The following is a 24,543-nucleotide window of genomic DNA, read 5'->3' on the forward strand; positions in this document are numbered from 1 at the left end:
GATAAGCATGGATCGATTTGCATTCTTCTCCATGTTGACCTCCAGTTGAACCAGCACCATTTGCTGAAAATGCTATCTTTTTTCCATTTGATGGTTTTGGCTCCTTTGTCAAAAATCAAGTGCCAGCAGGTGTGTGGGTTCATTTCTGGGTCTTCAATTCTGTTCCATTTGTCTATCTGTCGGTCTCTGTACCAATACCATACAGTTGTTATCACTATTGCTCTGTAATACTGCTTGAGTTCAGGGATAGTGATTCTCCCAGAAGTTCTTTTATTGTTGAGGATAGTTTTAGCTAGCTATCCTGGGTTTTTTTGTTATTCCAGATGAATCTGCAAATTGGTCTGTCTAACTATCCCCACCAGCAGGGACCCAGTTATTCAGGGTCCCGAAGAGGCTTTCTACCTGTGGGCCAAAATGGGGGTGAAGAGAAGGAGACCAAGCAAAATTCTGTTGTCAAGATCTCGTTTATTGGGGTGAACGTTACAGCTTTTAAGGCTTTCAGGTAGGGGGAGTGTCCTTTGTGAAACACAGAGGAGGGGGAGGTGGGGATATAGGTAGTGATAGCTGGAGGCAAAGAGGTCAGGCAGTAGATGATGAGGTCAGGCAGTGGAGACACCAGGTGTTGATTCAGGAGGTAACAGGTAACTGCTAAGGGAGCTGAGGCATCCCTTGAATGTTATCTTCCTGGGCCGTAAATTCATGGGAGAGGCTTTCATTCAACAATCTTAAGACTTATGGCAGTCATCTTAGGGGTGAATATCTGTGGCCAAACAGCCCAAAGTCACCTAGCCACTTTGAGCCATGCAGTCAAAAAGCGGCTAGGCCCAAATCCAATACGGCTCTGTGCATCTAACTCTATGAAGAATTGGATTGGAATTTTGATGGGAATTGCACTGACTCTGTAGATCGCTTTTGGGAAAATGGCCATTTTTACTATATTAATCCTGCCAATCCATGAGCATGGGGGAATCTTTCCATCTTCTGAGGTCTTCTTCAATTTCTTTCTTCAGAGTCTTGAAGTTCTTATTGTACAGATCTTTTACTTGCTTGGTTAAAGTCACACCAAGGTACTTTATATTATTTGGGTCTATTATGAAGGGTGTCGTTTCCCTAATTTCTTTCTCCGCTTGATTCTCTTTTGTGTAGAGGAAGGCTACTGATTTATTTGACTTAATTTTATACCGAGCCACTTTGCTGAAGTTGTTTATCAGCTTTAGTAGTTCTCCGGTGGAACTTTTGGGATCACTTAAATATACTATCATATCATCTGCAAATAGTGATATTTTGACTTCTTCTTTTCCGATCTATATCCCCTTGACCTCCTTTTCTTGTCTGATTGCTCTGGCTAGAACTTCAAGAACTATGTTGAATAAGTAGGGAGAGGTTGGGCAGCCTTGTCTAGTCCCTGATTTTAGTGGGATTGCTTCAAGTTTCTCTCCATTTAGTTTAATTTTAGCAACTGTTTTGCTGTATATGGCTTTTACTATGTTTAGGTATGGGCCTTGAATTCCAATTCTTTCCAGGACTTTTATCATGAAGGGGTATTGAATTTTGTCAAATGCTTTCTCAGCATCTAATGAAATGATCATGTGGTTTTGTTCTTTCAGTTTGTTTATATAATGGATGACGTTGATGGTTTTCCATATATTAAACCATCCCTGCATGCCTGGGATGAAGCCTACTTGATCATGGTGGATGATTGTTTTGATATGCTCTTGGATTCGGTTTGCCAGAATTTTATTGAGTATTTTTGCGTCGATATTCATAAGGGAAATTGGCCTGAAGTTCTCTTTCTTTGTTGGGTCTTTGTGTGGTTTAGGTATAAGAATAATTGTGGCTTTATAGAAGGAATTCGGTAGTGCTCCATCCGTTTCAATTTTGTGGAATAGTTTGGATAATATTGGTATGAAGTCTTCTATGAAGGTCTGATAGAATCCTGCACTAAACCTGTCTGGACATGGGCTCTTTTTGGTTGGGAGACCTTTAATGACTGCTTCTATTTCCTTAGGAGTTATGGGATTTAACTGGTTTATCTGTTCCTGATTTAACTTTGGTACCTGGTACCTGTCTAGGAAATTGTCCATTTCCTGCAGTTTTTCAAGTTTTGTTGAATATAGGCTTTTATAGTAAGATCTGATGATTTTTTGAATTTCGTCTGAATCTGTAGTTATGTCTCCCTTTTCATTTCTGATTTTGTTAATTTGGACACACTCTCTGTGTCCTCTCATTAGTCTGGCTAAAGGTTTATCTATTTTGTTGATTTTCTCAAAGAACCAACTATTGGTTCTGTTGATTCTTTCTACGGTCCTTTTTGTTTCTACTGGGCTGGTTTCAGCTCTGAATTTGATTATTTCCTGCCTTCTACTCCTCCTTGGTGTATTTGCTTCTTTTTGTTCTAGAGCTTTTAGGTGTGCTGTCAAGCTGCTGACATATGCTCTTTCCTGTTTCTTTCTGCAGGCACTCAGCGCTATGAGTTTTCCTCTTAGCACAGCTTTCATTGTGTCCCATAAGTTTGGGTATGTTGTACCTTCATTTTCATTAAATTCTAAAAAGTCTTTAATTTCTTTCATTATTTCTTCCTTGACCAGGTTATCATTGAGTAGAGCATTGTTCAATTTCCACGTATATGTGGGCATTCTTCCCTTATTGTTATTGAAGACCAGTTTTAGACCGTGGTGGTCTGATAGCACTCATGGGATTATTTCCATCTTTCTGTACCTGTTGAGGCCCATTTTTTGACCAATTATATGGTCAATTTTGGAGAAAGTACCATGAGGAGCTGAGAAGAAGTTATATCCTTTTGCTTTAGGATAGAACGTTCTATAAATATCTGTTAAGTCCATTTGGCTCATGACTTCTCTTAGTCTGTCTACGTCTCTGTTTAATTTCTGTTTCCATGATCTGTCCATTGATGAGAGTGGGGTGTTGAAATCTCCTGCTATTATTGTGTGAGGTGCAATGTGTGTTTTGAGCTTTAGTAAGGTTTCTTTTGCATACATAGTTGCCCTTGTATTTGGGGCATAGATATTTAGGATTGAGAGTTCATCTTGGTGGATTTTTCCTTTGATGAATATGAAGTGTCCTTCCTTATCTTTTTTGATGACTTTTAGTTGAAAATTGATTTTATTTGATATTAGAATGGCTACTACAGCTTGCTTCTTCCGACCATTTGTTTGGAAATTGTTTTCCAGCCTTTCACTCTGAGGTAGGGTCTGTCTTTGTCTCTGAGGTGTGTTTCCTGTAGGCAGCAGAATGCAGGGCCCTCGTTCCATATCCAGTTTGTTAATCTATGTCTTTTTATTGGGGAGTTGGAATGTTGAGAGATATTAAGGAATAGTGATTATTGCTTCCTGTTATATTCATATTTGGATATGAGGTTATGTTTGTGTGCTTTTCTTCTCTTTGTTTTGTTCCCAAGATGATTAATTTCTTGCTTCTTCTAGGGTATAGCTTGCCTCTTTATGTTGGGCTTTACCATTTATTATCATTTGTAGTGCTGGATTTGTAGAAAGATATTGTGTAAATTTGGTTTTGTCATGGAATATCTTGGTTTCTCCATCTATGTTAATTGAGAGTTTTGCAGGATACAGTAACCTGGGCTGGCATTTGTGTTCTCTTAGAGTCTGTATGACATCTGTCCAGGATCTTCTGGCTTTCATAGTTTCTGGCAAAAAGTCTGGTGTAATTCTGATAGGCCTGCCTTTATATGTTACTTGACCTTTTTCCCTTACTGCTTTTAATATTCTTTCTTTATTTTGTGCGTTTGGTGTTTTGACTATTATGTGACGGGAGGTGTTTCTTTTCTCGTCCAATCTATTTGGAGTTCTGTAGGCTTCTTATATGCCTGTGGGTATCTCTTTTTTTAGGTTAGGGAAGTTTTCTTCTATGATTTTGTTGAAGATATTTACTGGTCCTTTGAGCTGGGAGTCTTCACTCTCTTCTATACCTATTATCCTTAGGTTTGATCTTCTCATTGAGTCCTGGATTTCCTATATGTTTTGGACCAGTAGCTTTTTCTGCTTTACATTATCTTTGACAGTTGGGTCGATGATTTCTATGGAATCTTCTGCTCCTGAGATTTTCTCTTCCATCTCTTGTATTCTGTTGGTGAAGCTCGTGTCTACAGCTCCTTCTCTCTTCTTTTGGTTTTCTACAACCAGGGTTGTTTCCATGTGTTCTTTCTTGATTGCTTCTATTTCCAATTTTAATTCCTTCAACTGTTTGATTGTGTTTTCCTGGAATTCTTTCAGGGATTTTTGTGACTCCTCTCTATGGGCTTCTACTTGTTTATTTATGTTTTCCTGGAATTCTTTCAGGGATTTTTGCGATTCCTCTCTGTAGGCTTCTACTTGTTTATTAATGTTTTCCTGTCTTTCTCTAAGCGAGTTCTTCACGTCTTTCTTGAAGTCCTCCAGCATCATGATCAAATATGATTTTGAAACTAGATCTTGCTTTTCTGGTGTGTTTGGATATTCTGTGTTTGCTTTGTTGGGAGAATTGGGCTCCGATGATGCCATGTAATCTTGGTTTCTGTTGCTTGGGTTCCTGCGCTTGCCTCTCGCCATCAGATTATCTCTAGTGTTACTTTGTTCTGATATTTCTGACAGTGGCTAGACTGTCCTATAAGCCTGTGTGTCAGGAGTGCTGTAGACCTGTTTTCCTGTTTTCTTTCAGTCAGTTATGGGGACAGAGTGTTCTGGTTTCGGGCGTGTAGTTTTTCCTATCTACAGGTCTTCAGCTCTTCCTGTGGGCCTGTGTCTTGAGTTCACCAGGCAGGTCACTTGCAGCAGAAAAGTTGGTCTTACCTGTGGTCTCGAGGCTCAAGTTTGCTTTTGGGGTGTTGCTTATGAGCTCTCCACGGCTGCAGCCACCAGGAAGATCTGCGCTGCCCTTTCCGGGAGCTTTCGTGCACCACGGTTCCAGAGGGCGTTTGGTGTTTTCCTCTGGAATCAGTATTGTGTGCAGAGTGCAGTCTCTTCTGGTTTCCCAGGCATGTCTGCCTCTCTGAAGGTTTAGCTCTCCCTTCCACGGGATTTGGGTGGAGAGAACTGTTTATCCGGTTGGTCCCTTCAGGTTCTGGCGGTGTCTCAGATGCAGCGGACCTGTTGCTCCTGGGCCCTCCTCTAAGGGAACCCAGAGGCCGTATACAGTTTCCTCTTGGGCCAGGGATGTGAGCAGGGGTGGGCAGTGTTGGTGGTCTCTTCCGCTCTGCAGTCTCAGGAGTGCCCACCTGACCAGGCGGTGAGGGCTCTCTCCCACGGGGTTTGGGAGCAGAGAGCTGCTGCGGGTAGGGATCCGCCAGTTTGGGACTCCCGTTAAGTACCGGAAGTGCCCGGTCCTAGAGGAATTTTCCCTCTGTGTTTCCTGAGTTCACCAGGCAGGTCGCTTGGAGCAGGAAGGTTTGTCTTACCTGTGGTCCCGAGGCTCAAGTTTGCTCGTGGGGTGTTGCTTATGAGCTCTCCATGGCCGCAGCAACCAGGAAGATTTGTTGTATTTCTTATTCACTTTACATCCTGATCACAGCTCCCCACTTTCTCTCTTCCTAGTCCCACCCTGACAAATCCCCACCACCACTTCTGCTTCCCCTTCTCCTGTTTCTGGTGATCATGGCCCACTTCCCACATAGCCACAGCTATGTCTTCAAAGATAAAGCAAGATTTATTCTCCTCTGTTTAATCCCCTTTGATGACCTTTATAGTGCTCACTCTCCTCTAACTCCTCAGCCCCACTGTCCTGATGGGCGCATCCAGTTTACTGTTGTCCACACCAGCACATCACTGGCTGTGATATGTCAATCAGGGTGCCTTTCCCTCTAGTCTCTGGGCACTTGATCTGTTACTATTTCTCCTGTGGTCACTTCTCATCTCATTTTACTCTTCATGGGACTGTCCTTGGCCTGTGTTCAGATATGATCTTAGATGTAGTGCTTCAAAGATGTCAGTGACCAGACCCTGAATACTCTCCACTCATTTCCATCCATTTGCTTCTTTTTCTTTTCCAATAATTTATTGTTTTTTAAATTCACTTTATATCCCGATCAGAATTCTCCTCCTTTCTCTCCTCCCAGTCCCACTCTTAAAAATCCCTCTCCTATTGCCCCTTCCCCTTCTCCTCAGAGAAGTGTACCACCTACTCTAGGACTTTCCAGGCGGATCTAGGATATGCCAGAAGTATTAGCCACATCCTCTCTTACTGAGGTACAACCAGACAGTTCAGGTATACAGTGGTTGGGAATAGAGACCAAGACAGCCCCACTCTACTTGTTGTGGGCTCATGAAGACATTAATTCCAGCTATTACATGCTCACTTGTTGGTATCCCAGACTCTGCAAGCCCCCATGGTCTCAGGTTAGTTGATTCTGTAGGTCTTGTATGTGCCAACCCCTCTGGCTTGCTCACTTTTATTCTCTACTCTTCAATAAGACTCCCTAAGCTTCACCTGATGCTTGGCTGTGGGTCTCTGCCTGTGGCTCCATCTATTGCTGGAAGAAGTCTACCAGGAGTCAGTTACACTAGGCTCCTGTCTGCAAGCACAACACAGTATCACTAATAGTGTCAGCAGTTGGCTCTGTCACATGGGCCAATACTCCTGCTTCTTAAAACATCACACTGATTTTTTCATTGTCTACAGTAATACACATTACCTAGTTAGTATGCTGCTCTGAAGCTCACCTTCTAGAATGAAGTCACCTTGTCTGATTTGTTGGCATCCCAGAATCACAAGCAAATTTATGATGCAAAGCAAGTACCCAATTAGGAAGGTGCCTAATGTAAAAGTACAAGTGCATGGGAAGAGACCACTTCTATCATCTGTGAGTTATACAGTTGCTTTAATTCTAACTACTACAGTTCTTCATGGATGATTCAGAAATCATTGTCCATGCAAGTCTTTGTTTATTTTTCTTGAAAATAGATTGTTTTTTAACACAATACATTTCAACCACTATTTCTCCTTCCATTCCTACTAGCTCAACTCACCATTTTCCCTCTCTGTTTCCTCTTCAGAAAAGAGCAGGTCTCCAAGACATGAAAGCAAAACGGAGCAAAACAATATAAATAAGACAAGGTGAAAGCTCTCACAGTGACATGGGGCATCTGGAGCTGTCGAATTAGTCAGAGACACAATTGCTCCTATTGTTGAGAGTCTCACCAACACACATAGCTGACAGCCATAATACATATGTAGAGGGTCTGGAACATAACCATACAGGCCCTGTGCTGCTTCAGTCTCTGTGAGCCCATGTGAGCCCTGCTTAGTTGATTTACTTGGCCATATTCTCCTGATATCCTCTGTCCTCTCTGACTCCTTAAGCCTTTCTTCTCCCTCTTCTGTGGGGCTCACAGATCTCCAAGGGGAGGAAGTCAACTCTCTCTCTCTCTCTCTCTCTCTCTCTCTCTCTCTCTCTCTCCTCTCACTCTTTGAATGCAGTATGTAGGTTGTAAGTTACTGGACCAGCTCCCATCTGCTAACAAAAGAAGCCACTCTGATGATGACTGAACAAGGCAGTGATCTATGTGTATAATAGAATGTTGTTAGGATTCATTTTCACATTTTTTTAAAAAGATAAGCCATGTTTTGTTCTATCTTCAGTGTCTGAGTTATCCAGTCTCAGGTTTCCACCCATCCAGGCATTCAGGCATTCAGGCAGTGTGAAGTATAGGCTCCCTCTCCTGGATTGGGTCTCAAGCTAAGCTAAACATTGGTGGACCACTCCTGTAAGTTCTGAATCATCATTTCCCCAGTATAGCTTACAGGCAGAAAAATTGTATGTGCAGGGTTTTGTGACTGGATTGGTGTCCAGGTTTTGCTCTTCCTATAGCCAACAGAGTATCTTATAAATACTATAAAGAGGGGCGAGGACACCAAGTCGATACCAGTTTCATCTCTCTATGTTCAATAAACTAAGTGGAAGTCGTTCACAACAATGAATCACCACTGTCAGTGTTCAGAGGACAACTTCTCTCTGACAATCAGTCTGGGTTGTTTAGGGGTTCCCATAGGACCTCCTTGGTCAACAATTCAACTGAAGACAATCCATTCCCACAATGTGAAGCCTTGCTGGCTACAAAATGTGGGCTCAGACTCTGTGCCCTTCATTCTTAAGACTCCTGCATAACATCAACCTGATAGATTACAGGAAGTTTCCACTGCACTAGATTTCCAAAGTACCCCACAAATACTCCTAAATTATAGCTGTCTTTTTGAAAACTCTTTCCTTCCACCCTAACATGAGACTACACATTCCCAAACTTTCTCCGTTGAGGTTCACTCACACAATTTATTCAATTTCCCATCAATCCATGGGAAATCCATGCTTCTGTACTCTAGCCTTCCTCTTTATCTAACCCTTCTGAATCTGTAGAATATAACTTAATTATCATTTATTTAACAGCTAATATTAACTTCTAAGTGAATACATGCCATATTTGCCTTTGAATACTTGGGTTACATGCTTCTGGATGATATTTTTCAAGTTTTATCCATTTGACTACAAATTTTATGATGCCATTCATTTTAACCACTAAGTAATACTCCATTCTGTAAATGTACCACATTTTTTTATCTGTTCTTCAGATGAGGGGCATCTGTTGACAATGTAAGTCTTATTTATGCCTTTGGGACTTTCTAAAAATTTGGTGCAAAATGTCAGCTTTTGAGATCCTGGCTGTTGGAGACTCCATGTGTTTTCCCACATTCACATCCCTTTTATGTGTTTCAGGAGCCCTGTGCTTGCATCTAGACTTGTATTTGTGACTTCTCCTCTAGATCTAAGCCATAATAGTAAAATAGTAAAGACTGTTTGTTTTTGAAACACTCAACAGCCATGTGTGTGTGCATGTATGTGTGTGTGCTTGCCTGCCTGCCTGTTTGTCTATCTGCCTGTCTGTCACCCTGTCTATCTGCCTGCCTGCCTGTCTTCTGCCTGCCTGCCTGACTATCTGTGTGTCAAATTTCTCTGATTTTGTTTGCTCCCAGTTTAAACTGATTGCTTGTGTATTTGTTCTGCTTTGTTTCCATTACCCAGTAGAGGGCAGTAGAAGAAAATTGTTTCAGAAAAAGCCTGCCATGGCTTAGAAAATTTGCTCAAAACTTTGTGGTTAGTGTTACACATCTCCCTTAGCAAACAACTTGGACACAAATATCAAATCTTAGGATGAGAATTATAAAGGTGTTATTTTTAATGGCCCTCACCCAAAGATTAACTTACAACATTTAAACCACAGCATTTCTTGGTGGCTAAGTGGCCAGTCTTCTGCTTCTGTCCATTGAAAGCATTTGCCAGTATTTCCCTGCATTTGCTCCCCTTCCCTCACTTCTCTTTGAAATCCTCTAAAACCCATTTACTTAATGCTGTCCAGGGTGATCTTTTTACAGCTGTAAAGTATTCTAAGTTTGGATGTTGGCATTCTACCATGAGGTTTGGTAGGAGTGGAACCAGTCTCCATATATCACATACTGGATAATAGATTATATGCCACTCTAATATATAAATACATATATTCACATATATGTATATGAGGAATATATTTTTTCTAAAAACCTATGACTAGAACATTCTTATTCTGACACTTGTTCTTTCAGTCTTTTATGAGTTTAGACTCCCAATAAGAGCATTTCCATGTGCACTATATACAAGTCAGTCAAATGTAACTATTTGATATCTGGCATTGTATGGCAGAACCATCAATGATGTATGCACTTAACGTAGATTGATATTTCATTCTTCAATCCCAAGGCTCTATGATGAATTTTGCATTTTGTTCTGTAAGATAACAAGTAGATATTCCCATCTCACTTCCTGAATCTCATGCCTCACCTATATCTATGTAGGCTGTTCTATAAAGAAGGCAGCCTGTGAATCAGGCTTCCTCTGAGTACCTGGTTACTCAGCAGTAGTTTCAGTGTATTTCTTAAGATCTTGAACTAAGTGAATTTGGTCACAATAGTGCTTTCTTTCTTCTTACATGCCACCACTAGATGTGTCGTGCCCAATTCTGCCTGATGTTTCACTTCAAATCTGCAACCCAAGAACATAAAATTGGCACATGGTGACAGAAGTCACAGAAGTCTCTTTTCTGAATTCTTTGGGGATTGAAGCCAGACTGAGAATGAACAGCCTAGACCTGCTGACACTTGTGTTTAAAGACTGGCTATGAATGTGAATATATTTCCCACCCCTAGTCTTCTGCCACAGGAAACAATGACAGCATTTCCCATGGACAGAACTACCACCCGGAGCCAATTGTGTGCAGTGAAGGGTAGCCTACTCCCTTTAATTACAGAGCAACTGGCATTTCATTTCATTCTGAAATGGAATATGGTTCCCTTTTCATTAAATATGAATGTCCCATAAAATATGGATTAGCCATGGGGCCTGCTGGTGAACTATGAGTTACAGTCTTTCTAAACGGGCTTGAATTATTTGCGTTAGTTTTATGATTTGGAAAGCAAATGTATGCAGACCAGAGACTGAGATGACTGAAATTATCTATCCTAATAGAGACTTCCTTTATGTCCCAATCTTGACAAGGCTGAGCCAGTTCATGGCTGAAGTAAGTCTACTGTAAATAAAAGTTTGTTACCAGGCCACAGGAAAACCCTGTATTCTTCCCAAATATGTCATTCTGTGAAATGTAGCATGGTGGCTTGCTGTAATGTTACTGGTTTATCCATTGTAACTTATCCAGAGAGGCTGGATTTTTTCCAAGAACATATGATGTAATTGTGGTTTCAAGAAGTAATAACACTTGAAAGGTTGAGAATATGTGGCTTTCACATGAAAAATAAATGGTACGAGAAGAGAAAAATAAATGATAATACATAAATACATGAAGCATGATTAACGATCTAGGAACATAGGTCAAAAATGAGACTCAGTGTAATTGTTATTTTATTTTATGGTATCATAAAGATTGTTCTTTGCTAGGTTTGTGGTTTGATTGATATGTTTATAAAAATGTAAACCTCAGTGGAAAGAGCCCCTTCATCCTCCTAATAGAGCGAGACTGAAATGTAAAACTCAGTGGAAGAGTTGCACTGCCTCATAGAATCTCCTCAACTCCAAATATTCTAAGTTTCCAAATGGGAGATATTAGGACATACATTTCATTGGATTTATTAAGTATTCTTGATTTCCTTTAAGCAAATAAAGTATTATATACAGTATGCATGTCCTTTGTAGCAGTGCTTCTCAACCTTCTGAATGCAGGAAGTCTTCAATACAGTTCTTCATACAGTGACCCCAAACATAAAACTATTTTGTTGCTACTATAATTTTTCCACTTTTATGAATTTTAATGTAAATGCATGATAAGCATATTATCTGATCTGTGATCTCTGTGAAAGGATTATTCAACCCCTCTAACAGCTTGGAACCACTGCTCTAAAGCTACATTTGGCTTTTCATGTTTAATGTTTTTCTACTTCTTATATGTATAATGTTTTACATTTTTATTAATTAATAAATTAATTAATTCACTTCCCTTCCCAATTGCTGCCCCCTCCACCCAGTCCCTCCATCACACAGTCCCTTCCTCCCTCCCCTCTAAGAGGATGGAGCCCCTCCCTGGGTATCACCTCACCCTAGCATATCAAATTTTTGCAGGACTAGGTTACATGCTCTCCCACTGAGGTCAGACAAGGCAACCCAGTTAGGAGATCAGGATATACAGGCTTGTAATAGATTTAGGGATAGCCCATGCTACAGTGTTTGGATAACCCACATGACAACTACGTTGTACATCTGCTACATATATGCAAGGGGCCTTGGTCTAATCTAGGTATGCTCTTTGGTTGGTGATTCAGTCTCTGAGAAGCACCAAAGTTCCAGGTTAGTTGACTCTGTTGCTCTTCCTGTGGAGTTCTTATACCTACCAGGGCCCTCAATCCTCCCCACAACTCTTCCACAAGAGTCCCGACCTCTATCCAAAATTTGGCTGTGAGTTTCTGCATCTGTTTTAGTCAGTTGTGGAAAGGAAACTCTCAGAGTTATACTAGGCTCCTGTCTGCAAGCATAACAGAGTATCATTAATAGTGTCAAGGATTGGTGCTTGCCCGTGGAATTGGTCTCAAGTCGGGCCAGTTATTGCTTCACCATTCTCTCAATCTCCATCTTTGTTCCTGCATTTTTTATAAACAGGACAAAATTTGAGGTGGAAAGTTTTGCGGTTGAGTTGGTGTTCTTATCTCTTCATGAGGGTCCTGCCTGGCTATAAGAAGTGGCGGCTACTTTAGGTTTTATATTGCATTTCTAGGAGTCTCAATTAATGTCACCCCATCCCAGGTCTCTGCTATGTCCTAATGATGCCATCTACTCCTTTACCCCACTGATTTCCATTAATTCTCTTGGCTCTCAGGCCCTTTCCTGTCTTTTCCCACATGAGAATCACCCTATTTCCCTTCCCATCACCTCTCCCACCTAGTTGCCTCCCTTGTCTGCCTACTGTGAATATTTATTCTCCCTCCTAAGTGAGATTCAAGCATCCTCAGTTGGGCCTCCCTTCTTGTTTAGCTTCTTTACATCTATAGAGTGTAGCATGGTATGCTGTACATTATAGCTAATATTCTCTTATAAGTAAGTACATAATATGCATGTTATTTGGGGTCATGGCTACCTCACTTATGATGGTATTTTCTAGTTTCATACACTTTACTGCAAAACTCACAATGTACTTATTTTTAATAGCTGAGTAGTATTTCATTGTATGAATGAACCTCATTTTCTATATCCATTCTTTAGTCTAGGAGCATCTGGGTTGTTTCCAGTTTCTAGCTATTACAAATAAAGTTGCTAAGAACATAGCAGAGCATGTGGCTTTCAGGTATGGTGGATCACTCTTTAGGTATATCCCCAGGAGTGGATAGTTGGGTCTTCATGTAGAACTAGTCCCAATTTTCTGAGAAACTGCCAGACTGATCTCCAGAGTGGTTGCACAAGTTTGTACTTCCACCAGCAATGGAGGAGTGTTCTCTTTAATCCATATCCTCCTGAGCATGAGCTGTCGTTTGAGATTTTGACCTTAGACTTTGTGATAGGTATAAGATGGGATCTCAGGGAAGTTCATATTTGCATTTCCCTGTGGAATAATGATGTTGGACACCTCTTTATGTTCTCAGCCATGTGAGGTTCCTCCGTTGAGAATTCTCTTTAGTTCTGTACCCTATTATTTAATTTGATTATTGGGTTTGTTGGTATATGTTATTTTGAGTTCTTTATATATGTTGGATATAGCCCTTTGTCAAATGTAGGGTTGGTAAATATATTTTCCCATCTGTATGCTGGTCTTTTGTCTTTTTGACAGTGTCCTTTGCCTTACAGAAGCTTTTAAGTTTCAAATGACCCCATTTAATAATTGTTGATCTTAGAGCCTGATCCATTGGTGTTCTCTTCGTCAGGAAATTTTCTCCTTTATCAATGCATTCAAGGCTATTTCCCACTTTTTCTTCTGATTTAGTGTATCAGGTTTTATGTTGGGATCTTTGACCCACTTGGACTTGAGTTCTGTGTATGGGAATAAATACAGATCTATTTGAACTCTTCTACATGCATACTGCCAGTTAGACCAACATCATTTGTTGATGATGCTCTCCCTTTTCCATTGTATGGCTCTGGATTCTTTGTCAAAAATCAAGTGTCTTTAGGTGTGTGGGCTTATTTCTGGGTCTTCCATTTTATTCCATTGATCATCCTATCTATTTTGTTTCCAATACTATGCAGTATTTATTATTATTGCTTTCTAGTAGAGTTTGAGGCCAGTGAGAATGATAGCTCACTGAGAAACTATTTTATTGTTCAGAATTATTTTAGCTACTCTGGGTTTTTTCTTTTTCTGTTTGAAGTTGAGAATTATTCTTTAAAGATCTGTAAGGAATTTTGTTGGAATTTTGATAGGGATTGCACTGAATCTGTAGCTTGCTTTTGGTAAAGTGGCCATTTTCACTATGTTATTCCTACTGATCCATGAACATGGAAGATCTTTTCATCTGATATCTTCCTCAATTTGTTTCTTCAAAGTCTTGAACTTCTTGTCAAACAGGTCTTTTCCTTGCTTGGTTAGAGTCACACCAAGATGTTTTATATTATCTGTGATGAAGGGTATTGCTTCCCTAATTTCTTTCTCAGCCTGTTTACTCTTTCTATAAAGGAGGGCTACTGATTTCTCTTACCTAATTTGTATCCAGCAAATTTGATGAAGGTGTTTATCAGCTGTATGTGTATCTGGTATAATCTTCGGGGTCACTTATGTATACTTCTATATCACCTACAAATAACAATATTTTGACTTCTTCCTTTCCAATTTGTATCCCTTTGATCTCCTTCAGTTTTCTAGCTAGTTTGCTCTAGCTAAAATGTTACTTTATTGAAGAGATAAGAAGAGTGTAGAGAACCTTGCTGTGTTCTTAAGTTTCTCCTATTGTAATGTGACATTAGCTCTTGGCTTGTTATAGATTTATTTCATTGTTTTTAGGTATGTGCCTTTTATCCCTGATCTGTCCAAGACTTTTAACATGAAGGGATGTTGGATTTTGTCAAAGGCTTTTTCAGAGTCTAATGAGATTATGATGTGATTTTTTTCAGTTTGTTTATATGATCAATTACATTGATGGATTTTCTTATATTGAACTACCCCTGCATCTCTAGGATAAAGCCTACTTGACCGTTGTAGATGAAGCTTTCGATATGTTCTTGGATTCTGTTTGTGAGAATTTTATTGAGTATTTTTGCATCAATATTCATAAAGGAGACTGACCTCAAATTTTCTTTCTTTCTTAAATTTTTGTGTGGTTTAGGTCTCAGTGTGACTGTTACCTCATAGAATGAGTTTGGCAAAGTTCCCTCTGTTTCTATTTTGTAGAAGAGTTGAGGAGTATTAGTATTCTCTCTACCTTGAAAATCCAGTAGAATTCTCTCCTAAAACCATCTGGCCCTGGGCTTTTTATGGTTGGGAGACTTTAAGTGATTGCTAAAATTCCTTATGGGTTATAGAACTATTTAAATAGTATACCTGATCATGATTTAACTTTAATATGCATGCCTATTTAGAAAATCATCCTTTGCATTTAACTTATCCAATTTTGTAGAGTACAAGCTTTTGAAGTAAGACCTAACAATTTTTTTGTTTTTAAATTTCCTCAGTGTTTGTTCTCATATCTTCCTTTTCATCTCTTATTTTATAAATTTGAATTCTGTCTCTCTTCCTTTTAGATAGTTTGGCATTATTTTAATTGCTTTCATTTCCATTTTCGGGTCTTGAACAATTTTATTAATTTCTTATCCTTTTTAATTGGTTTTCCTCTATTTCTTTATATTTATCTGTTTCCTCTTTAAAGGTCCCACCTATTCGATTCTATTTCCTTGTATTTCTTTAAAAATGTATTTATTTTCTCACTATATGACTTTTAATCGTCTTCATAAAATAAGATGTAAGGTCATTGACCTGCTCTTCAGGTGCTTTACAATATCCAGAGATTGCTGTAGTAAGATAGCTGGGTTCCAATGGTGCCATATTTCTGTGGCTTTTGTTGATTCTGTGATGATTTTGTTGTTTTTGCACTGGCCTGTAGCCATCTGATTGTCTCTAACCTTGGCTTACTTGGTAGTTCCCAGTAGGAGCAAGCTTCTTGTATTGTAGGTATAGTTGGCAGTACCCAATGGTAGAAGACTTGTAGAGGTCTAGGTTGGCAACAGATCTCTAGGGAAGCAGGCAAAGCTGATTTTCCTGAGTGGCAGCAGGTCTGCAGTGATCCAGGCAGAGAGTAGTTCTGGGTGTAGAGTGCAGATCTTGGACTGCAGATAGAGTTGTGGACTGGAAGATAGGGATGAGGCAGATTTCATGACTTCTGTGCATATTGGGTCCAACAGGCAGGGGATTGTGGTATGGGTATCTCATCTGGTAGTCCTGGGTGGCAGCATGTCTCTAGTGAGGCAGATAGAGCAGTGGCCAGGAAGTGGTGAACAGATCTGGCCTTGGACATAGAGGTATGAACTGGAATATAGAACACAGAGGAGATGGTCATAAGTAATACTTACATACTTTTTCAACTATAGAGTTTTTAAAACAATTAATTTTTCTTCAGAGATAAAAGTCACTAGTTTCTTTAACATAAAAGAAGAAGTAATTCAGAGGTTAAATTTCTCCCTCAAGGTCCAATAGGGTAGAAAATGGCTGAGTGGGACTCAAATCACCAATGTTGTCCCCATATACTAGTATCAGTCACCAAATGTCATTGTCATTCAGTTTTCTCATCAGCTGTGTATGCAAATGCCAAGCACTGAGAATCATGTACAAACCTATACAGCCTGGAAAGTCTCAATGTCTTATTCCCTCTACATACATATAAGGTTATTTAAGAGGTTATATTTGGATAAAATATAAATTAAGTCCATGAAATATTGACATAAAGTATAAAATATTAATGTAAAATATTTCCATTGTAAGTTTAGTCAGTTGGTTCTATGTTCATCCTTCATGCAGAATTATACCTGCTGCTCTACTGTGATAAGAGGTAAATGCCCAGGAGGAATATCTTTTATTATACTAGCTTTCTGTGTAAGCTATATAGATACATGCAGTCAATGTTAAATAATGCATAAAGGCCCAGACTGATAGTACATACCCACACTTAGGAGGCAGAGGCACCCAGATCTCAAATTTTACAATTTGGTATCAAGACTGTTTTAAAAACAAAAGAAAATTTAAAAGTTATTAAAACCAAGCTAATCAATCCTAAAAGCTAAACTATTTAATATTTCCTCTAATTAGAACAGATAAATTTTGTTTCAAGTAAATACATTTGAAAGTAATCAAATTCAGTCATGAAAACTATATTCCTTTTCTATACTTCTTATTGAAATTTACATTTTGATGACATTTTAGTTGATAAGGTCATAAAGATCCATTTCTTTCTTTGTTGGATGTCTGCAACTTAAAACTGTTAATATTTTTTTATGAATTTTTGATTAGCACAGTACCTGGCATTAACTGCTGACTTTTAGATTCTCAGGAGAACAGTGTATCGCCCTACCCCTCACCCCAGAATTAGTCTTAGTCCTTTATCAAAAAAGTTTTGACTATGCACATCCCATGCACACGTAGAAAACTCAACCATTTGTGGATTTTGATATCTACCATAGTTCTGCATTCACTGACTGCAGACAAAAAGAAAAAAAATCACATCTCTGCTGGTTAAAAATCTTGGGTAAGGAATCTCAACTTAAAACTTATTCTGTGTCTGAGAACACTATTGTTTAGATTGGAAGTGTTACACCATACTAGTTGATTTAAATACTATAAAAACTTTGTAAGTTGTTTTGAGTTATTATCCTAGGGGCTAGAGGGATGGCTTGATGATTAAAAACACTGGCTATTCTTCCAGAGGTCCTGGGGACACAGTACACATGTGATACACAGGCATCCAGGTATATATATATATATATATATATATATATATATATATATATATATATAATTAAAAATAACTTATAAAACTAGCTTATTGTTTTGCTTTGGCAATTTTCTCCTTTATAAATTTAAAGTCTCCTTTTTTGTCATGAGTACAGAAACAATGCCCTTGCCTCAACTCATTTGTTACCTCTAGTCGCTCATCAGTGTGTATGCCTTAATAGTGTCCCAGGAACAATGAGGATAACAACATCTGATGTTCAAGTTCTTTGTATAGTGTTTCTCTAGAACCTAATCAAACCTTCCACATATCCTAAATACTCTCTAAATTACTTTTAACTATAAGTAAACATTATAGAAAGTTGTTAGTTTGCATTGTTTGTGAAATAGTGACAGAGTCATTCATACCTGTTCATTTTGATACAGAAACATTACTCCATTTTCAATCTGCCATTGACTTAAATGTGTGAACCCTCAAGATGATTACTGCACTCTAGATTCCAACATTCTCAAGCCTTTGGAAGAGATATTAGTCTTCCTGGTCATCTTGCTTATCACTCAACTCTAAAATAAGTTGAGATGCCCACCAGCTGCTGTTATAGAGTTTTAATAACTTAGCTAATGACTTTTAGTCCATTGTTAAGTTTAGTTTTTTCATTCTAAAATTCAATCAAATTTTAATACTGATGAATATGTATTCCTATATGTATACAGTATAAGAAGTGTATAAAACAATATAATATATTACACTTGAATTATCTAGAGTTTTCATGTAATTCTACAATGTCTAGATTCTCAACCTCAGCAACTAGTACACTGGTTCTTTATTACTTTCAGCTCTTCCTAGACACTGGCATTTCATCTCTGTCTTCCTGTTCTATACAGCCATTACTTCACATCCATGTATTTTTGTTTTTCCTTCCTTACCTGCTCTTTAATTGTTTTTTCTATTGAATTGTTTCTGTCTATATATGTTGTCTGCTTCCATAGATTTATGTTTCAGTTTCTCAGCTCTGGCCATCTTCTTGGAATGTTAGTTTTACATCAATGTTCACAGATTTTTATTGCAGCCTCATACAAATCTGCTGTTTCTGGCCTTGAACCTTACTTTACTATGCCTTCCAGGCAGTAGCCCTGATACATTTAGTACTTCATTTCTCTCCTTTGTATTCCTATCTGACACTTAAAGTCCACAATAGGAGGCTTCCTAAATTTAACCTCCATAAATCATGCAGTGCATTCACTCAACCTTCTCAGGCTATCTCATCCTGATTGACCATGGTGCTTATGACTGATTTTCTCCACTAGATGTTTCACATTCCATGTCATCAATGATTTCACATGCTTTCAAAAGTCTCCTAGAGTAATGGTTGATCGTGCTAATAACAATGCTTTCCATTGACCAGGGCTTTTAGAAAGAAAAAAATTCTCTCTCTCTCTCTCTCTCTCTCTCTCTCTGTACTCAATATATAGAGGCTAAGAGTCATGTCTTATATCTTATTCTATTGTTCTCTTTTTTAATTTATTAAAGATCTATTTTTATTGAAATATTTTATTTACATTTCAAATGCTATGCCCTTTCCCCTTTTTCCTGTTAGTAAACCCCCTATTCCATCCCCACTCCTCCTTCTTCTATTAGGGTGTTCCCCCACCCATACTCCCACCCTTTCCTTCCTCCCCACCCTAACATTCCCTTACACTGGGGGTTTAGCCTTGCAGGACCAAGGGCTTCTCCTCCCATTGGTGCCAAACAAGGCCATCCTCTGCTACATATGCAGCTGACACCATGGGCCAGTCCATGTGTAGTCTTTAGATGGTGGTTTAGTCCCTAGGAGCTCTGGTTGGTTGGTATTGTTATTCTTATGGGATGGCAAATGCCTTCAGCTCCTTCAGTGCTTTCTCTAACTCCTCCAATGGGAACCCCATTCTCAGTTCTCAGTTCATTGGTGGCTGAGAGCATTTACCTTTGTATTTGTCATGCTCTGGCAAAGCCTCTCAGGAGATTCTTGCTCTCCTTCTACTTTAATTTTTTTTTCAGATAGAGTTTCTTGTTAAATATGCTATTCACTATTTTGACTAAACTCACTACAAAGTGAAATTCACAGATCCATCCTGTCTCCACTGACAATTCTTTCAATGTTAGGTGTACTGAGTGAGCCACTACACCTGGCTTTTACACTGAGCATCCAAACTATGCTTCAGTAGCAAAATGTAGCAACTAGATCATCTCTTCAGCCTTGCAAAGGGGTTTCTGTGACAAGTTCTGAGGCTTACATTGGTCTGTCTGTTCTTTCTCTTTCATTAGCTTGCTTACTCTCTGGGCTCCTTGTCTCTGCCCTCATCCTGCTTGTTTTTCCCACATGGTCAAGGAGTTGCTAAGTCAACATGACAAATAAGAAGCATGTCAATCTGTATACCTGGTGGCATCTTCATATTAAACTCAGGAAGAGACATAGTTTATAACTTACAAAGGCAGCAAAGTAGATATATGAAACAACAACAACAACAACAAAATAAAGTTAAATGCATAATGAATTGGGTTTAGAGGTAAGAAAAGAAAACCTTCAAGTGTCAAAATACCAGTATGGAATGTCTATCAGTCAAAAATGATGACAAAATTTAATCTATGGTTTGAGACAAGAGTTTTATATCTGATCTATCTAGAGGTGTCAGCTCTGCACTCTGGGCACTCTAAATGAACAGGGGATCTGATTAGATAGATGTTCTAGGCCATGGATAAAGAGTTCAAACATAACCTCTTACCAGGCCAGGAGAAAACAGTTACCAGGAAAAGACACAGATATTCAGATCACTGTTCCATATAACCATGTAAACCAATACTTATTTTTTCCATAGTGAGGGAGTCATGAGCTGACAAATTAACCGTAAGAATTTTATCAAAATTAGTATTATAGTGCCCAGAAAAAGCATAAAAAGCTCTTGCTCAGTATCACCCCTAGATCTCAGCAGCACTTCAATAGGAAATGATTCACACCCTAGGGAATGCCCAGAGTCAAAATTAAAAGGAAAGTGAAACACAGGGGATTCACAATGAATGCACTACAAAATTAGAAAATCAGAATACAATGCTAACTTTATTTACATAAATTATTCTAAATAATCAAAGTGGGATTTGACTACATAAAGAAAGAATGGTTAGGAAATAGCATTTCATGTAGGTTAGAAATTAAACCTAAAAAATGTGAGAAATACTATTTTTAGTTTTATATGGGGATTTCCTTTGAAAGAAAAGAATGCCACTCTTTTCAGGAAGAAAAATAAGCAAATACTTATCTAAAGCCCAACTTTACAGTCTGACCACAGTAGGAAGAACATAGATTTTTTTCCCCTCTCTACCTTAATCTCTTTTTCCATCCAGCAAAACTCACAGGCTTCAGGACTTTTAAGTAAGACTAATCTTCCCACTGAACTCAAAACAGCAGTGTAGGTAGTATAGAACTAACTAAAGGCATTTGAAAAATCCATATGGATACCTAGTATTTTAGAAGGTAAAAAGACTCACACACACACACACACACACACACACACACACACACACACACACAGACACACACATACACATACCCACACACACAGAGAGACAGAGAGAGACAGAGAGAGACAGTGAGAGACAGAGAGAAAGAGACAGAGAGACAGAGACAGAGAATTTACTTGCAGTTATCGTATATAGGAAATCATGCTCATCCTAACGCAATTTGTTGTGAAATAAAAAACCTAGTGCTTATGGTGGGATGCTGAATTGTTGGGGAAATTTATACTGCAGGTAGCCCAAACAATATAAGCTTTTCCCCTTGCTCTTGACAGCCTATTAAAACATGATGGTAAGGTCCTATTTCTGAAGGAAAAGATTAAGCCTGGTACTAGAAACCCAGTTCTAATGCTACCAGAGATCTTAAAGGAGAACTTACTTCTACCACTTTACTAAACCAGCATAGTTAATTAACTATATTCTAAACACTTACCCTTATACCCGCAGACAAGTGTAGTTCTCAACCTTAATTAAGATACCTTCTTTTTGCAACAGATAGGGACCACCAAAGAAAATCACAACTGGTCCAAATGTAGAGAACAACTAGTCATGGGGTTCCTAGATCCATTGGATACATTTATAATAAGAATCAGAGAATTTGGAAATCCTCTGTGAGATGGTATCTCTCAGAAGTGACTCATGATACCTGAACCATCTGGATACTTAAACAAGACCTGAGCAAACATAGCCCTGGTAAAGTGCTAAGGTAAGTGAAAAATCTCGAGGGGACCCAACCCTGGACAAAGAACTATTGACAACTGATGTTTGGAGCGATGCCCTTAAAACCCTCCATTATTGATGTTAATATTGTAGTTAGAGTTAAGTATGACTGGGTTTGTGGAAAATGCCCAGCCAGCTGCAAAAGGCTAACACAAATCTGGTGGTCAGGAGGCCCAGTGATATGACAAATCTGTGACATTTCTGAGAAACAACATCCTGCTGACTAATGATATGATAAACCTGTGACCTTTCTGAAACACCAACATCCTGTTGACATCAGCTGACCACAAGAGTACTGTGTCCTTGGCTTGCACAAATGCCTCCCACTTCCCCCCTCCCTCTGTTACCCTTGCTATGGTATAAATTCAGCCTTGGGAAAAAATAAAATTGTCGCCTTGATCAGACTCTTGTCTTGGCGTCGTTCTTTGAGTCCTTGTCCCCCATTCTCTTCCAGGTACCCTCTGCACCCTCGTTGACTGTCCTGCAGGGCAGAACAAACTAAGTGATGTGAGAAAAAGGCATGAGTCCCTTTAGTTACCTATGTAACACCAAGGTGTCATACAAATACAAGTTATTCCAAAGGGACTCAGGCAATTGTATATATATATATATATATATATATATATATATATATATATATATATATATGTGTGTGTGTGTGTGTGTGTGTGTGTGTGTGTGTGTGTAATAATAAAAATGTGGAGGAATTTTATACTAAAATAGAAGACAATAAAATTAGTGGAAGACATCCCCTAGGCCTTCTATGCCTTATTATTGTGAGTTTTTATTTTACCTCCAATATAGTCTCTACCTCATACTGTCAACCAACTGTATGGCTTCTCCTGATTGCAGAATCTTTGATGTGATTAATAGAAGCAAGAGAAAAGAAGAACTATCATGTGAGACCACTAGACAAGTGATTGTGAACCAATGACATCTGATTTGGAAGAAGCAATAGATTCTGCCTGAATCAGAGGTAGAGGGTTCTGGAGATGTAATTCAGTGGTAAAGCATAAAATTCTAGATTTGATTTATAGTACTGAAGAAAAATGACCTGCAAATCTATGTTTAATGATGTATTTTAAGAATGGAAGATGATTTGGGGAGGGTTAGTGTATGCAGGTTGGACTACTATAACGGTTTATTTTACACATCAACTTGACTGATGAGAGGACACCCAAATAATAGTAGGTATTACTTATGCATATATGTATATATATATATATATATATATGTTTGGAGGGTATTTCTAGATTAGATGGTTATTTTCAAATTTATATGTCGAAATGCTAATGAGTTTTATGGTAGTTTAAATTACAATGTTCTCCATTGGCTCATATATTTGAATGCTTCTTTACTAGGGAGGGACACTCTTTGAAAGGATTAGTAGGGATGACCTTGTTAGAGTGTGTCACTCAAATGGTCTTTGAGAATTCAAATGTCCATGTGAAACCCAGAGTTTCTGTATTCCTTCTGCCTACAGAAGAGTATGCGCAACTCTCAGCTGCTTCTCTAGCACGGCATCTGCCTCCAGGGTTCATACCATGACATAATGGGCAAACCTCTGAAACTGTTAAAAAACCCAATTGTTTTTTGTCTTGGTTATGTTGCCTCTTCACAGCAATAAAACAGTGACTAAGACAGATTACTAATTGTCCATATTTGTGGCATACAATGTCATGGTTTGATACAGTGAGTCAACACATCTTAAATGTTCTCAACTTGCAATCCTTTTACACTCAAGTGATATTTATGTAACATAAAATAGGTAATCAAATAAAAATGAATTAATCAATCATGAAGAATTTAAGACAATCCTGTTATATAGATGTAATTTTACAGTTCATTATTATTAAAATAAATTTTTACACTAATGAGGGAAAGAGATGCTTATTTTTACATACAGAATTAAATATTGGGTGAATATTTGGTACCATAGGACTTAGTTTATTTTCAACATGTTCAGAATCATCCATATTTTGATTTTGCAACTGCCAATGTTGAGGACTCCACTTTGCATAAATTCCTATTACAAAATGTCCCCGCCAGCGGGGACCCAGTTATTCAGGGTCCCGAAGAGGCTTTCTACCTGTGGGCCAAAATGGGGGTGAAGAGAAGAAGGAGACCAAGCAAAAGTTCTGTTGTCAAGGTCTCGTTTATTGAGAGAAATGTACAGCATTTAAAGCTCTGAGGCAGGAATAGAAGTGGGAACTGAAGCTTAGGGTGGGGGAGTTTGGGAAGTGCCCAAGGATAAGGTGAATCACTACACTGCAAGATATCCTCCTATAACAAAGAGGCAACAGTCTTCCGGGGACATGTTCTTTGAAAAGGTCGAACCCTTCTCAGGAATCTGCTCAGGGACATCTGGTATTTTGCTCAGGCTGAAACATCCTGTCATTGATCCCAGGGTCTTCCTGGGAGAGGCTTTAGTTCAACAATCTCATGTCCGTATGGCAGTCATTTCAAGGTTAAACCTCTGTTGGCCATGCAGCCCAGAGTCAAGTAGCCACCTTGAGCTAAGCAGTCACTAAGCGGCTAGGCCCAAATCCAATATGGCTCCCTACAACAAAACGACAGACAGTATTATTAGGGTTATTTCAGAAGTTTCTAGAAATTCTTGTCAAGCCAAAAATTAATTTAACTTTTTTAAATGGAACATAGGTAAACGAAGCCAACAGAAATCTTCATCCTAACACAGAAAATCTAACAGAAAATCTAAACATCCTAACACAATGTAATCTAAATCAGACTACTTTGATTCTTATGGTCCTCAGAATGTGGACAAAACAGGAGGAGGAGGAGAAGGAAGAGGAGGAGGAAAGAGGAGGAGGAGGAGGAGGAGGAGGAGGAAGAGGAGGAGGAGGAGGAGGA

Source organism: Rattus norvegicus, chromosome 9, assembly GCF_021556685.1.
Source record: "Rattus norvegicus strain SHRSP/BbbUtx chromosome 9, alternate assembly SHRSP_T2T, whole genome shotgun sequence".
In the NCBI taxonomy this organism is placed as follows: Eukaryota; Metazoa; Chordata; class Mammalia; order Rodentia; family Muridae; genus Rattus; species Rattus norvegicus.